The 14,163-nt window shown below is 30.8% G+C and overlaps 1 long non-coding RNA gene across 1 annotated transcript; it reads left to right on the plus strand.

Moving 5' to 3' along the window:
* Positions 1–2,494: 2,494 nt before the first annotated feature.
* LOC143046992 (uncharacterized) lies at positions 2,495–12,571 on the plus strand. Its single transcript, XR_012969350.1, has 3 exons — positions 2,495–2,609; positions 8,962–9,106; positions 12,353–12,571. It is a non-coding gene; the product is annotated as an uncharacterized LOC143046992 (long non-coding RNA).
* Positions 12,572–14,163: the final 1,592 nt, after the last annotated feature.

A 14,163-nucleotide genomic window follows, 5' to 3' on the forward strand; every position in this document is an offset into this window, starting at 1 on the left:
TAATTTAGTACGCCAGACGTGCGTTTCGTCTACATAAGACTAATCAGTGACGCTCATATCAAAATATTTATAAAGCCAAACAAGTACAAAGTTGAAGAGCAATGAGGATCCAAAATTCCAAAAAGTTGTGCCAAATACGGCTAAGATAATCTTCGCTGGGGTAAGAAAATCCTTAGCTTTTCGAAAAATTCAAAGTTTTGTAAACAGCAAATTTATAAAAATGACCACATTATTTATATTCATGTCAACACCGAAATGTTGACTACTGGGCTGGTGATACCCTCGGGTGATACCCACCAGCAGTGGCATCGACCCAGTGGTGTAAATAGTTATCAAAGGTACCAGAATTATAATTTAGTACGCCAGACGCACGTTTCGTCTACATAAGACTCATCAGTGACGCTCATAATGTGTAATAAATTGTCTTGTCTTGTGTCGCCTTGTCTACAATAAGCACACTTTTGAAAGCCGCACAAATCCCGCGAACGGTGTTTCATCAAAATGACCATTATCATTTGACATGAAGAGTTTGATATCCTTTCCGAATAATACCATTATAAAATATACATTATTCACCTTTTTTTATTTTATAAATTAGTTGGACTTAAACAATATATATTAAAAAAATCATAGATATAAAACTGTTTAAATGGTTTATCAATACTTGTGCATACTTCATGCTTTTTAGTGCAATTTGAAGTATTAAAGAAACTGTTTCCAGATTTAAAACATTTGGATCACACAACTATAACTTTATATAGGATTTGTTATAAATTTGAAGAAAAAAAACAGGTGATGGCAATGAGGTAAAAAGATGACAGACTATGTCTATAATAAAAACGAAAGGCAAAAAATAAGTAAACAAAAAAAACACAACCAGTAAAACTTTAGGTTGAAACACGTGAATCCGCAAACAAAACAGACACTAGATAATTTTTAAACTGAGAAAATAAGATTAAAAAAATCTGAAACTAATTTTGATTAGGCAATTCATTTTTAAATCACTCAAAAATTCTAGCGAGTCACTATAATATGGCGTGTGTGTGATTTAATGAATAGCGAAGGGAAAAAAACGCGTGTACAATAATTAAAAAACTTCAATTAATTTTGCTAATTTTATTCAATAATCCTCTCCAAGTGTCTCCTTTACTATATAAATCTATATATATGAGATGATTTGCAACATGTGTTGTTTCTTTTTCTTAGGCTAACAACGAGGAAAGTTGCTACCGACATTTAAATATTTTTTTGTGTCAACAATATTTAAAATTATATATAAAAAAAAATAGGCAAAAATTCCATTCATCTCAAGTTGTTGCTGTGATATATTTACTAAATGTCCTCGCTAGTACGTTATACTAGTAACCTTGAAACGAATAGATCATGTTATCTTATAGATCATTGTCGTATTTGATACGATTGTTGCACGCAATCAAAACACTCTAATGCACTTGAATGCTTCTGGTTGTAGGCGCAGAAATTATGATACCGAGTAGTAAAAAAGACAATAATTAGACTACTATTTATATCTGTATGAAAATAAACAAATCATATCAAGTTATTTTCATTAAAGTCATAAGAAACGAGTGACCGGTGAAAAACAATGTCTTCCAATTCTTGAACTAATGCATACAAACATAATAAACTTAGTCTTTTGTGCGAGAATTTTTCCTTTTTTTTCGCATAAATTTCGTATAATCGTCGATTTTTTTCAATCAGTCAGTGTTGTTGTGAAAATATGGCAGGTAATTAAAGTTCGTGTTTTGAAGCCGAAGTTTAACGATGGTCACCTGTTTGTCAACAATCAACAAAAAATCAACAAAAAAACATGGAAATTGAGCACGTGTTTAACATGTAGATTCAGAAAATAGTTTGTTTTAAGGACATCCATGCGTATTGCGATCACCGGATTTTTACGAGATGGGTAACACTGAGGTCACTTTGCATACGGAAAATATGTCGGGGGAATTGCTTCCTGGAAGGAAGCAATTAAAATCAAGTAAACTACTTTTAAATATGAATAAATTAAAGAACTTTCTTCAGAAAAAAGTATATGTACATAAGTTTTATAATGAAAACTATCAATTGAGATGTAAAAAACAGATGCATAATTTTTTTTAATTTGAGGTTTCTTATGACTTTAAACAGTGTGATGGAGGAAAATTCAAAAAGGAAAGTTCCTAATCAAATAGCAAAATCAAATAAAAAACTCATAAAGCTAATGTCTGTTTTTGTTGCATTTCAGTGTTCTGCTGTTTTGATGTTTTCCTCTCATAGTTGATGTGTTTCCCTTGATTTTAGTTTGTAACCCAGATTTTTTCCCTCTCAATCGAGTTATGACTTCTGAACAGCGAAATACTACTGTTGCCTTATCTAGTAGATTTATAAAGGAAGAACGAATGAAATCGACACTACATTAGTGTAACGGTCGTTATCAAGAATTGATGACCGATATTCGTTTTGTTTCAACTCATTACACATGTTTTCGTACTTTCAGAACTTTAGATACCTGAACATTGGCAAAATTAGTTAAGTGATGCATATAACATAGGAGACTCTCACTTTTCCGACTCACTTGGTCTCGTTCTTTTTTGAGTACATACAATTCGGTGAGTATTTATTAGGTACATTGACTTATATTCTTAATCAATATTTTCAGAAAGATCCTTCGAAGCTTACAAATTTCATTCTCATATAAATAAATTTGGTGTTTTTACTGTCTTCTGATTGGTTAAAATCATTAGTTTTATTTTCAATGTTATCAATTTTAATGGCGACACGCCCACTCTGACGTTGTGTATTCATACGCTAATATGTGTGTACGTTGTCATTGATAATATAAATAATATATAAAAAGTTCTTTGAGCCTTATTTTTGAAAGAAATTTATTTATAATGAATGGCAATAATTTATTTTGATTTTATTGAACCATAAAACTAATTTTTGACTCTTCACATTTTACATAATCCGCTTCGCGGATTATTCAATGTGAAGAGTCAAAAATTAGTTTTATGGTTCAATAAATTCAAAATAAATAATAGCCATTCACTAAATATCTATAATAATTCGTAAAAGCTTATAATGCATTTAAAAAAAAACAATATGCCGTAAAAGAGGGACGAAAGATACCAGAGAGACAGTTAAACTCATAGATTGAAAATAAACTGACAACGCCATGGCTAAAGTAAAAAGACACACAGACGACTAATATTACAGAAGACACAACATCGAAAACTAAAGAGTAAGCTACATGAACCCCACCAAAAACTAGGTGTGATCACAGGTGCTCCATAAAGGTAAGATGTTTTTATTCTATGTGAAATAATGTTTTTAAATATAAATATAGATTTATACTACTAGCTATTATAACATAATTAAACGATGGGTTTTTAAATTCTAGGTGTATAAATATTTTATATTTCATTATTTGAAAGAAATTTCGTCTTATCGAACATCTTGGCCACCATCGTAGGTAGAAATTTACGTAGGTAAATACAACCGCTTAACAAACCTGGCTTGTTTGGTAGCTTTCCTTTCTCAAAGATAGTTGTTGCACATGAGGTCTTCAGTTTTTCGGTTGTTTCTTTGTTTTCCTCTTACATGTGATGTGTTTCGGTTAAAGCTTGTTACCGGGATTTGTTTTCTCTCGATTAATTTATGACTTTTGAACACATGTGTACTTCTTTTGCCTCTAACTATCTTCGGGTTCCCAGATATGATATCCAAATTTCATGTCATAGAGACGTAATTTGGCGATTTTACCAGTATAAATACACATTGATAGCGACCAAATCGAATTTTGAGGAAGACAAAATGCGAAGGGAGGGGTGGTACAGAATTTTAGTACAAGTTTTAACTCTTAGAAGTTCGGACATATACATATTGCCAATATGCCGCACAGTCCTAGTTTTGACCTTAGAAACAAAGTTGTGTATATTAATTTTTCATATTAGGATATATTTTTTGCGAACTGTCATAATAATAGATATAGTTTTAGCCGTACACGGATTTCCTTTGTGATTTTGCATTGTTTTAATTAACAGTTGTCTATATTTACAGACATGCAACTTAAAGGGCTTTTGTCATATTCCAAACTCTAATGTTGGAAACACCTTTAAACAAAGAGTATTCAGAATCTGTTATTATTCAATTTTTCTTCATTCGTTTTTGGCTTTCCTATATTTGAAAACACCGAGGAAAAACCCGCCTGTAAGTAATCTTCTTTAACGTAACGTTTATCTTTATGTTTAAGCCTTTCTAATTGAAACAAAGATGCTAGCCTTCAAATATGTCTACGTAATATATTAAAAAACAGTTCAATGATCTATTAAATGTTTGTGTCTGTCATTTTTACACGTACAGACGAAACGTATAGGGTGTGCCAAACATATCGCGTCAGTAAACAGTACACTGAGAAATACTTATTTGTCTTTTAAGAAGCATATTAATGGTACCAATTCTACTGGAAATTGCAAACAGGAAATTGATAATAAATTCTTATAAATGAAGGTTTCAGATCATTCTAATCGACTCTTATCTTAATTGAATCAAATTTTGACTATCCTGTACAAAAAAAATCGATCTTTCGATGTAACTGACTGACGTATAAAATTTTACGACAAACATCAATAGCACATTAACCTTACTTTATTAAAAAAGATCCACACAAAAAATGCAGTTCATTTGTTGTCCATTCGTTTGATGTGTTTAAGCATTTGATTTTGCCATTTGATTTGAATCTTTCCGTTTAGAATTTTCTTCGGAGTTCAGTATTTTTGTGAATTTAATTTTTACAAAGTATATAATTTGTTGGAACGATATAGCTTTACCATCTATAGAAACAAACACAAAAAAGCTATACAATGAAATAAAAAAAGTTAGACGATGAACTTAAGCCATATACCACTTATATTAAATATAAATCGGTCTTCGTTTTTTTTTATGTTAAGATCTAAAGACTATTGATTGTCTTTAAGGTTTTTAACATGGTTTTGTCTTTGTGTTTAAAAATGTATGATCCGTTTTTTTGTAATTCTATAAACTACTTTGCATAATGAATGCACATATAGATATAACCAAATACATACATGGAATGGAACAATATGTTTTGAATCCCATACAAAATGTTTTGTTTCTATGCAATAGTTATCAAAGGTACGGATTATATATAATTATTTACTGCGTGTGAAAAACGAAAAAGAAAGTTTTTAGTAAATTATGAAAAAGTAAAAGTTTTTTTTTCATTGAACTAGATTTGTATCCACAATAAAAAAAAAGTTTCAATATCAATACAAATCAGTGAAATTTCGGTTAATCATTAATGAAATATGGGGTCATAAAAGACATGCAAATATATATATGTATGTCAGTAATAAACATATTTATTTTATTTTTGTAATATATTGGCAGTGTAACAACATTTGAATCATCTTGTATTATAAGGTTGTTGAACTGATCATATATAAGTTTAATTGCTGTTTATGCATACCTACATGCGATCTAACAAACCACTTAATGTCTTATAATGTTTGATGTAACTAGTTGTTGAACTTATACAAATTTTTGATCGCTATGATATGCATGTTTCTTTTAAATCCCCTACATTATTTTGAACTTGCATGCATTTAAATGGAGAACATATCTGTATAAATGCGAGAAAAGGTTTGTAATTATTCATCATACCAGAAGACGAAAATATAGTATTGTCATAATCGAATGCATGTGTATTTTATAATGTAAGATACCGTAATCGGAAAATTTGAAAAGGGGGCGGGGGCTCCCCTGTTTTGTTTTCACATAAGTACGTAACATAAAATTGAAAATAAAATTGAAACTGGTAATGGGGAATGTGTCAAAGAGATAACTACACATCCAAAGAACAGAAAACAAAGACCACTAATGGGTTTTCAACACAGCAAGAAAATCCCGCACCCGAAGGCGTGCTTCAGCTGGCCCCTAAACAAAAATGTGTACTAGTTCAGTGATAATTAACATCAGAATTAACTCTAAAACATATAAATGAAAACAATTAAATATACAAGACTAGCAAGGGTCTACGTTCGAATAACTCCCGCATTAAAAAAAATGTTGATAGTTGTAAATGTTGCAATACATGAAGATACGCGTTTTTGTGTATAAAGTTAAGTCTAGGGGAGGAAAGCCATTTGAACTATTGCTTACTTAAAAGAAGGACGAAAGATACCAAAGGGACAGTCAAACTCATAAATCTAAAACAAACTGACATTGCCGTGGCTAAAAATGAAAAAGACAAACAAACAACAACAAACATGACACAACATAGAAAACTAAAGAATAAACAACACAAACCCCACCAAAAAACTAGGGGTGATCTCGGGTGCTCCGGAAGAGTAAGCAGATCTTGCTCCACATGTTGCACCCGTCGTGTTGCTTATGTGATAACAAATCCGGTAAATAGTCTAATTAAAATACATGTCAGTTTTGAAATAAGGTTTTAGTGTCTACAACTTCGTTTATCTTCATTTGCTACTGTTGTTTAGTTGTTTTGGATAAATAAAGGCAACAGTAGTATACCGCTGTTCAAAACTCGTAAATCTATGGACAAAAAACAAAATCGGGTTAACAAACTAAAACTGAGGGAAACGCATTAAATATAAGAGGAGAACAACGACACAACATTAAAATGTAACACACACAGCAACGGACTAAGCATTAGACAAAATCCGATGTGAATAACCAATATAACATCAAAACCAAATACATCATGAATTTGGGATAGAAAAGTACTGTGACACGTCTTATAGTAATGTGAATTCACACTCAAATATAGGAGAACACAAACGACACAACGGAAACACAATGTAAAAATGTTACACACACAGAAACTAACTATGATATAACAATGGCCATTTTCCTGACTTGCTACAGGACATTTTTAAAGAACCTGATTTTGTGGCCTCGCACTTTAATGGCATTGTTAAATATAACATTAAAATGACAACATAATAATACAGGACAAGCTAATCTATATTGATTTAACACAAATACCATCCTTAAAGTTATTTAAAATTTTCATAAGTGATTACAAATTGTAATATCTTACATTAAACTAATACATGCCACAATTGTATATAGGCTTCCAGTATGGAAGCATTTCTACCAACTTTTAAGCAACAATGCACGATGAAGTATGTAAAACCTCAAAAATTATTTTGAAATAAAATAGTTGTTGATATGGTTCCCTTGAGACAACATTATATATTTTATAACAGTTATTGTCTATTCGTTTAATGTGTTTGAGCTTTTGATTTTGCCGTTTGAGGGACTTTACGATTTGAATTTTCCTTGGAGTTTTGTTATTTTACTTTTAAAGCTATAATTAATCCAGTCAAATAAATCTATGTGCCTCTACTTTTCATAAAAATTTAACAAAGACCCGTTAACAAAAATTTCAAAAAAATTTGAACCAACCACTTTATCAGAAAATTTTCATTAGTTATATAGCAGTTTGACAAACACTAGTTTTGATCATTGAGAAGATTAATATTTCCTTTACAATACAAAAGCTGAGTTTTACAGAGTTTTCTTCCTGAGGTGCTAGGTACCACCTTAAACGGTAAAACGATAGGTGCATGAAGCATTATAAAGCAAACATAATATCACAAATGATTATGCTTTTATGGAATTTACAAACATAGAAGGAAAGACATTTGGGTAAAACCTGACTATCATAGGAAAGGGTGTGGTACTGACTGATTATAAGGGCCAAATACTTTCTTGTACACAAGAGTAGAACTATTTGTTTATATATAGAACTTATCATTGACCCGTTTTATCCTGTGGTTCTTGTGCTAGCTGGGTATCTGTTCAATATAAAAAAAGGTAATCAATCTTCTTCGGTCTTTCCAACTGTCTGTGCATTCTTACTTTTTAGAATTAGTGTGAAATGAAGAAGTATACAACAATCGGAATTTGCAAATTGTCTACTAGGGGTAGTGTTCTCGAAGCTATCTTAGAATTAGGATGTGTCCATCTTATGACAAGTCTATGTCTTAAGTCGTGTTCTCGAAGCGCTCTCAACTTAGGACACCTAATAAGGTGTCTTAAGGTAATCACATCTTCATTCTTACTGTGTGCATGCTTTTTTCTTTCTTTTTTTACGTGAAGATGAACATGAAAGGAAACGCACCATCGGTTATTAACTAGTATATAGAAATTGTGCATGATTTTAAACTTTGAACTTCGTGTTTTACGATACGACGACACTACGAATTCAATATTCTCATTTCAAATCAAATTGTTTTAAAGTTTAAATCACAATCCTTTTTGATATTATTTCATAATTCCATTTGAAATCATGTATTTAATTAACTACATGTTTTTATGAAATTTTGTATTTTTTTTAATTATTTAGTTTCATCTTTAATTAATGTTTTATCAAATAATTACTTTTATTATTTAAAATTTCTCACATAGGATATGTTTTGAACTTCCTAACATAAGATGCGTCTGAGATTGCTTCGAGACGCAACTTAAGAGTGTACTAAACTTGGTCTTATCTATGACTTAGGAAGAATCTTAGGATACTTTCGAGAACACCACCCCAGATTTCTAGCATAACTGTACAATTCCTTTAAAAAACCGAAGGATAAATACAATAAAAAATGCAAAAAAAAAAAAAAAAAAAAAAATTAAAAAAATAACTTAGTAATAAGAAATTACTTAACAATATACATTAAAAACCACAAAAGTGGAATTATTTCCAAAGACTTATAATGGAACCGATGAAAACTTTATGCAAACACACTGCTGATACATTTCCGCTACAATTGAATGCACTTAGTAAATACATTTAATGTCATTCGAGTACCCGAAATATTTAGTCGGAAATTTAGAACTTTATTCAATAAAAGATACACATTAAACATATGCGCGTATCAGATTGCATCAATTTCTAATGAGAAAAACTTTTTATTTGTACAGGTTAATTGAGATAAATATTGAAGTTTGCCACGAGCCGTTAAGCAAGCAATAACTAATCATAAAATATATCTTCAACATGGTATGTCAACGCAATTTCAATTTTAAAAAACGAACTGTGAAATGTATTGCAATCTCAGCACATTTTGTAAGTATAAAGACGGTTCTTACTAAATGTTTATCATTATTTAAAATGTATTAATCAAAGGATCGTACTTTGATTTTCTCTGAAACAAATTAATTTCATTTTTATAGTACATGTTGTATATTGATACTGTTTTTATGAATGAACAGTGAAATTCACTGGTGTTTATCACATCGATATTAGTTACGGCGATTTACTTATCTAATACGTCTAGTAATGAACATAAAACACCAGGACCATTCTCCAAACGCTTACATGTACACCAACAACGTTCAGTTTAGATTAAGTTTCATAATTAATTTCAAAAAGTTTCAAAAGTATGAAAAACAAATGAGTGAATATTCCCCCCTAACTTAACTTTGACGAGGGAGCGAGATAAGGCAAATTCATGGTTATTGCCTATTTTATCAACCAAATATAGCATCAGGATCCAGATTATCCTGTATCACAAATACACTATTTTTTTCAAAATTAGCAAGATTAATTCACAGCGGAAAGAAATTTATGTAAAGAAAACAAAACGAACACTCTAAAGTATGTCTTTTGTAAACCTGAATAAATAAATCAGGTGTCTATGCCATAAGAAAAAAGGTGTTTCAATCCCATTCCGTTGATAACGAAATGAATCAGTTTACAAGGAGAGACCTAACGAATTGCTCTACGAAGATTGCTGTAACTCAATCTATATTGTTTGGTTTGCATCTATTGTTCTTGTGTCCATGCGATTTCGAAAAAAGAATAGGAGACAATTATATCATTTTCATTTTCAACAGACATGTGTTATTCTACTCAATAAAACGTCTCAATATCTAAAGTCAATTATAGCGTCGTATCCGCATAAACAAAAGCAAGAACACACTTAGTTTTTCCTTATCCTGTTTATTAAAGCTCCTAAAATCCGTATCGAATTGGTATATTTGATTTTATCTGATAATTTGTAAAGTAAATCTAATATTTTCTCGTGCTAAGACGTTTCCACAGTTTGTTATTACTTCTGTACTAATCTACACTAAAGACAATCCTTGGAAATGATATGTGATGCCTGTTCGTTGGGTATCCCTATTTAGGAGTAATGACTGGTTTTCCTGAAGTAAACATAAAATGTCCTGGTCCGGCTGACAAATTTTGTACTGAATTTGACCTTGTGAATTAGCGTGTAATAAATTCAGCTCTGTTTGATCCTGAATCTTCATACAAGTGTTGCATGAACATGATTTGTTTTCATTTTATAAGCATGAAATATTTGCCACTAGACGTTAATATCGATTAATATCATCGCACCACACATTAAAGTTATAAGAACAGTGATCTGGAAAAAAAGCTATTTTTAAATTTAAAACTCCTTTAATTGATACTGGTAATATAAATAAATACTATCCATGCAGTGTGGCGTGTTTTTGTTTAAATAGAAAATCCACCCTTGAATAAGAGTACACGGGTAAATTCTTATCTTTTTATTTACCATTGCATATGATCAGTTATTTCTTGTTCATTACTGCATTGATAGTATTTATTTATATATTATATACTGAACTTAGAGGAAAATCAATTCGGAAAGTCCATAATCACATGGCAAAATCAAATAACAAAACGCATCAAAAACGAAAATGAAGAACTGTCATATTCCTGACTTGGTTCAGACATTTTCAAATGTAGAAAATGGTGGATTAAACCTGGTTTAATAAGAAAATTTCCGAAATTAGTACACATTAAAAAAGCAATTTAGGGACCAAACGTTCAATCATGGTACATGGTTTCCAGGATTAAACACAGAAGATCTCCGTATCACAGATATGCAACAACTTTGGGTGAAAAGTTTAAAGCAAGATGCTATTTTACCAAATGGCAATCCAAATAAAATGCTTATCCATGGGACGTGACTGACCCAGATAATATGGAGAACATAATGGTAGATATTCTTATATATACAAGAAACACACCGAGATGCTAGACATGGAATTTCACAGGGAAATTTAACACCATGTTCAAGGCGTTCGATGTTGCGTCAAGTCTATTGGACTTATGCTACCTTGGCAAAACCAAGAAACCAACATTAGCTTCATATATGGAAACATATGACAAGTTTGTGTCATTCTGATCCAGTACTGCATCCACAGTATGATCCATTGAACAAAGTTTGGCCATTTATTGATGTATGCTACACAGTTTTTGAAGGGAATAAAAATAAAGCTGTTGTGTTGTTTTTTTTCTTGTTGCGAAGACTTCTTTTAAGTCGATAGAATGGTTGTTTAATTGAAAATCTACTGCTTAAGCTCAAGGAGCACGTACTGTATGCTTCTTCAGAGCATTCATTTATCCAGCAACAAAAAATATGAAACCATGATAGTAAATAATACGTTTGAATAACAACATAAACAAAAAAACAGTACCAATAAGCTAATTGGTAAAATGTAATAATGCATGTTCCATCATAGATGAAACGAATATTTAGAAAAAAAATCATACTGTAAAGTTAGTTTTAAATCAATAAAAGGAAACTTTTTGACTATTTTTTCCTACTAAATCACATATGGAATGACATTCTGGTCAGTCAGACAACAATGACTTTTAAAGAAGGCAAATAAAAAAACAAATATGTAGGTGTTTGAAAAAAAAATTTAAGGTAAACCATATAAAATAGGAAGACGTAGTATGTTTGCTACTGAGACAAATCTCCAAAAGAGACCAAATATGACACATGCATTACGAACGATAGGTCACCATACAGCCTTCAACAATGAACCAGGCTTAAACCGCATAGTCAGCTACAATCCAATACATATAAAAGAAAATATTCCATTAATTGGGAGCCAATATATGGGTTCTGAGGGAATCTGATACAGGATATACTGAGCAGGCACATTTGTATAATGGAAGACGCAACTATCAGTAGTCCTATCCTCATGAATTTGCTATTGTGATGTAACGAATTGAATATCGCCCCCTTTAATAAATCATACCATGTAACAACACAACAGTTCCTTTACCAGTCAATGACTTACTCATGACCTTCTTGATACAATCGTAATAAACAGTTGATTACAATTTCAATGTTGCACTTGCAGTCTATGTTTTATCGTTCGACCTTGTATATTTATGATATATTGTGATTTCGATAACCATCTTCAATGAAAGTACGACTGCCCACTCGCTGAAACGATTTATGGACATGTTTGCACAATATGTTTTGATAAATAAAAGACTACAAATCATGTATCTAATTTAACAATGCTATTATATTCTTGCTAGGAGTGAATGCAGATATTTACCAGAATTGATCATTGCACTTGGGGATAAAAGTTACCAGATCTTCAATTCCAACAAGAAATTGTGACTGGCTTATTAGAGGGAAATACAATTCAGACTTGTGTTTAATGAAAGAATGGAGCGAAAACGACTCTTAACGCAACACCAGAGCATTTTGTGTATGAGATTTCTGACAGATTATCACACACACAAGCAAGGTGAAAACAAAGTGTAAAAAAACTAGTAAATAGATCACTATCATAAAAAAGTTAAAACATTAGATAAACAAATCTATTTAGGTTTCAAATAATACATTCAATAAATTTCAAACTGGTCAGTAATTTGAAGTATTTTACGATTGCGTTATAGTTATAAAAAAATATGTACGTTATCTTTTTACATACTACAAATTGCTTGACATTTTTTTTATTGAAAAACCTTAAACTTGCTATAGACATGCCGTTTTAGATTATGACGTTATAAGAATTCATATCATGAACGTTATTAAAATCTCTGCTTTCTAAGTATGAAATATAAAAACGAAAATTTGGAATGATTGCAAATTAGATTACTATTTACAAGAGACTTAAGACAAAGAAATTAACAACTACATGTCATCATATGGCCTTCAACAATGAAAAATAAAAAAACACCCCGTAACTCATAGTCAAATATAAAGGCACCCATCAATTGGCGCTATTTAATCAATAAATGGAAGAATGCATCCGTAAAATGCAAAATCAGTCAGTTAAAATTGATTGTGAGCAATTGATCACTATTGAAACTCTCTCTATAAATGCATTGAGTTTTATATGATGTGCTTAAAAAAATGATGGACGAAAGGGGGTATAAAATTAAAGAGGAAATGACACTCTGCATAATATAGATTTAAATTAAGATACACCTGTGACATAAATATGTTGTACTATAAAACGCTCCATTATTGTTCCGGACGAATTCCCAATACTGTTTTCCCATAAGCACTTACAAAATGGTGTTCACCAACGATTCTTATTAAGAGGGGTTAACGTGACAGTGAAGAATACAATTTTTTTTAACACAGAAATTTAAAGGATATCATCCCGATGGGCTGTTCTGAGGCTACACAAAACTGGAAATCAAAATCGTAGAATTGTAATCATATCTTTTTTCATAAAATTCATATATATATAACGACCATCATTGTCAATTTATAGTCGCAAGTCAAGACATAATACAGCTTATCTGTTTCTGTGATATCCTTTAATTGAAGTTCAGATCTAACACAACGACCATTGTCAATTTATAGTCCCAAGTCAAGAAATGAAACATCCTATCTGTATCCCTAATTTCAAGTTCATAAGAATATTACAAAAAATCACCAAACTTTTAAATTAATCAATGAAAGTACATATTTATAAAGCTGAACTTGGAAATAAATGTTGAGGAATTTGTTTTCCTTAAAAAGCTGTTTGAAAAGTCTGCCTTATAATAATAAAGGAACAAGTCAGTGACCCTTTTGTTTTTATCGGAGCGTTTTTTTTTTACACTTTAGTTATTTGTATTTGGTTTTGTCGTTCTGTTTCATGAAAGACAGTCGGATTTTTAACAAGACAGGATATAATTTTTAATGTATATTACACTACTGTTGAAACAACCAAGACATGCAGATATAATTTACTGTTTGTAATGTATCAACCTATTTATTTTTATTTTTATGACAGTTATTGGAAATCGTCTATTAAATAGAAATATGAAGTAGGTTAATTTCATTTGTTTTTTTCAAATCAAATAGTTAATAATATACTTCAAACAATGATCATTCGAAAATTGGA

Source organism: Mytilus galloprovincialis, chromosome 9 (assembly GCF_965363235.1).
Source record: "Mytilus galloprovincialis chromosome 9, xbMytGall1.hap1.1, whole genome shotgun sequence".
Taxonomy (NCBI): Eukaryota; Metazoa; Mollusca; class Bivalvia; order Mytilida; family Mytilidae; genus Mytilus; species Mytilus galloprovincialis.